Source organism: Stegodyphus dumicola, chromosome 5 (genome assembly GCF_044657685.1).
Source record: "Stegodyphus dumicola isolate Sdum_Otavi_A_Nest chromosome 5, ASM4465768v1".
Classification (NCBI taxonomy): Eukaryota; Metazoa; Arthropoda; class Arachnida; order Araneae; family Eresidae; genus Stegodyphus; species Stegodyphus dumicola.
Window position 1 is genome coordinate 5,745,396 of NC_140772.1, and position 3,940 is coordinate 5,749,335.

Here is a 3,940-nt window from a genome sequence, read left to right on the forward strand (position 1 = left end):
TTGTAGATAATAATAAAATATTTTGTTATATGAAATTGCTAACAAAAATGTGATATAGTATTAAAAAGTCACAGAAAACTTACTTGTCAAATAGCAACATAATAGGTTACAGGGAACCTATTGGGGGATTTCATCTGTTAACTGGAAATGAAGAAATATATTCACTGATTGACCTTATGACTGTAAGTGGCACTAGAAGAGGGGCAGCTAATTGGCTGGAGAGAAGGAGGCAGAGCAAACAAAAGTGCTCGATGTGTGCCTAGCAGATCAAATGCGCCTGGCGGAGTTTTTAATTAATAGGGAGAAAATCATTTTAACAGCGCACATGCTTTGAGTATTATATTTCCCATTTCTAAACCTCTGTAAAAGAAAAATTTGCTGGGGGTTTCGACATCTATATTTTGGACTTCGTACAGTAATTATGACTTTTTATGTTTAGAAGAGTCACCAGTATAGGTCACTGGTCATTAAATTAATTCAGTCTTACCCTACCAAAGCTAAATTCTGGAACAACTGTTTTACAGAATCTGGAAGATGTATTCATTTATGACATGGTCATTAGGGATTTATTGTGCCTGCTGCTCTCTCAAGGTCACCATTTGGATCTCTCATGAAATCCAAGGGAGCAATTAACTATCCAGAATTTTTTTCCCCCCCCCTAAAAACCACCTATGAACATGAAGCACAATGCTAACTTCACCTAGAAAAGTGCTTGTTTTTTTTTTTTTTTTTTTCCCAAAATCCACCTATGAACATGAAGCACAATACTAACTTCACCAAGAAAAGTGCTTTACGAGTGCTAGTTTGAATAGTAGGTTTCTATCTGCAGTTTTTTATGATGATGGGAGAGAAGTTCAACTGTATGTTTTATGTTTGTTAACCTCATGGAAGGAAGAAAGAAAAGATCACTAGGCCTTATTGGGAAAATTTAAGTGAAGATTACTTGAAAAGTTGCATTCAGTGAAATATTGAGAAATTGCATTGTGTGCTCTGATAGTGATTTAACATTTAATTTTTCCTTCTTCATGCTATATACATCTCTATGGCAAATATTCTTTGTCAATTATAATAATAATAATCTTTGTCAATAATCTTTGTCATCTTTAGAATTAAAAAAAAATTGTTGGTGAAATAACTAATTTGTTCCTCTAATTTTTAATTAAGGACTGGTTCATAGTCCTGCTGTTGACATAAAGATGGGATAATGGTTAGAGATGGTGACTGCTGTCCCAGAGAGCCCAGGTTCAATTCTCAGAGAAGGCATGTGTGTTTGTAAGTGTTTTGTTGGCAAGGGGGCACTAAAAATATGCAGCTAGCTGATACCTTTTTGAGAGTTTAATGGTAGGAGAAGAGGGGTTAGCGACCTTTGGAATTTCATCAGCAGTTAGGCTTTGTGATTTGTGATATCTAATATGCCTACTTGAATATTTGCCTTGTTTTAACCTGTCGACCTCTGAGTCCAGTTACTGTAATGATTAGTGACACATATTGATGGGTCTGGCTTTAAATCCTGGAGAAAGCATGGATGTATGTAAGCATATAGTGTCTGCAGCAAATGACTGAAAATATACAGCAAACCTGAAGTCCTTTCAAGAGATTGGTGATAGAGGGAGAAGGGTGCGAGTCTCTTGTACCACCACACCTCTCAAAATTGGGACAGAAAGCCAGGTTGGAGGTATACTTGTGAGAATGTACAGGCTCCAGTAATCATATAGTATGTAATCTACTGCTTTTAGTTAGTTATTTATTTCTTAGACTAAAACACTCTTTTTAAATTTGAGCATGTAATAAAATAAAGGTGAGAAGACAGCAAATTTTAGGATCACCCTCTAAAAATAAATAGCTAAGTAATTAGATCACATATTAACTGATTACCCAGGTGCTGGCCTTTCTTCAACCTGGCTCTGTTGATACAAAAATATTTATGATGTAAAAATTTCACAAAATATGAATATTTAGTCTGTCCTGTTTACAAACCAAAGTCTAGATGGTAACTAAACAAGATGGTTCCAAATTGAAATAGATACTATTTCTCCACTGGGAACCATTTTCTACATTTAGTTAGTAGGTAACTTGTATATTCATGAGCTTTTGGACATAGAATTGAATACCATTTAATGAAAGGCATAATAATCAGGTTTTTTTTTTTTTTTTTTTTTTTTGTGCAGCAATAGAGTTATCACTTTAAAGTAATGTGACATAAGTAAAATAACTGCTTTTTATGATCTTCATACATTTTAATTATTTGGGACACATGCATTATATTTGTTATGATTTCAGTTTTTCTAAGTATGTCTTTGTCTTTGCATATGTTAGAATTTACAGAAATCTATATTTTGACATTTACATTTTCAATAGGCTTTATCATGGCAGATGTTGATGATTGGGGTCTTTCTTCTGATATACAAGAGAAAGGAATTTTAAAATTAGTTGACAATTTAAATTTGGAATATCCTATTCCACCAGTGCCACCTCCAATACCTCCTCCAAAGATTCCTGATGAAGCATCAAAAGAGGATGATGAAAAAGATGATGAACCTGAATTAAATCCTGCTGAGATATCTGTGATGAAAAAACTTGTATGATCTCATTTAATTGAAGTTTCTCATGATATAGATATCCAGAGAAATCCTAATTCATCTTTTTATTCTGTGAAATCTTTTGAAGAATTGAATCTGCGACCTGAACTTCTAAAATGTGTGTATGGTATGGGATTTAATTCACCCTGAAAAATACAAGAGACTGCTCTTCCTACTCTTCTTGCAGATCCTCCACAAAATATGATTGCTCAGTCTCAGAGCTGTACTCTTAAAACTGCTGCTTTTCTTTTGGCAAGTTTGAGCAGAGTGGACACAAATTTGAAATATCCTCACATGCTTATTTTGTCCCCAACATATGAGTTAGCCATGCAGCAGGAAAAGTGGGAAAACAAATGGCAAAATTTTGTCCTAACATTGAATTTTGTTTTGCTGTTAAAGGCGAGGTTTTGCAAAGAGGAGAAAATATTACTGCTCAGTTTATGATTGGAACTCCTGGTAAAGTTTATGATTGGGGCAATGTGCTATAAGTTTTTTGATCTCAGGAAAATAAAAGTATTTGTTTTAGATGAAGCAGATGTTATGATATCGACTTAAGGATATCAAGACAGGCTATTCGCATCCGTAAGCAGCTACCAAAAGATTGTCAGATGATGCTGTTCTCAGCTACTTATTCTGAAGAAATCATGGAATTTGGAGAATTGATTTTTTCTGATCCTATTATAATTAAACTGAAAAGGGAAGAAGGCAGTTTGGATAATATATATCAGTATTACATAGTGTGCAGAGATAAAGAAGAGAAATTTCAAGCTTTGTGTAACATATATGGTACTGTGTCAATAGGACAGGCTATTATATTTTGCCATAAGAGGAAGACTGCATCTTGGTTAGTTGAATAGCCATTCTCAATAGATTTACAGAAGGAAAAGAAAAAGTAAGTAACAATTCTTGGTAAGATGCTCTATAATTATAAAAGTAAAATTTATTTACGAAAGCAGTTTTTGCTTTTCAAAGATTAAAAATATTAATTTACCTTTAATCAAACATGGTATTAAGATTCGCATCATTCAAATGAGTAATTTTCTAAATTTTTGAAATTTCTGAATTTAAAGAAAAAGAGAAATGAATTATTTATATATATGTTCTTTAATTATTCTGTGTATGATTAGTAATTTCTTGGATTTTTGTCATTATATTTCCCATTAAAAATATTTGCAAGTTATTGCGATAGAAATTTTTTAAAGTTAATTTTAATCACAAAATATAAATGGACCAAAAATATATGATAACTTGATATTTATGTATATTGTAATTTATGTAGTTAAGACCACCCAGTAATGTCCAAAGTAAATGCCTCTGGCAGCATGAATGGCAGATGCTGTGGAAGTGACTCAGATATTGAA

At 32.9% G+C, this 3,940-nt stretch overlaps 1 pseudogene; it reads left to right on the plus strand.

Moving 5' to 3' along the window:
- Positions 1–2,366: 2,366 nt before the first annotated feature.
- On the plus strand, positions 2,367–3,436 carry LOC146997020 (ATP-dependent RNA helicase DDX19A-like; annotated as a pseudogene).
- The last annotated feature ends 504 nt before the right edge of the window (positions 3,437–3,940 follow it).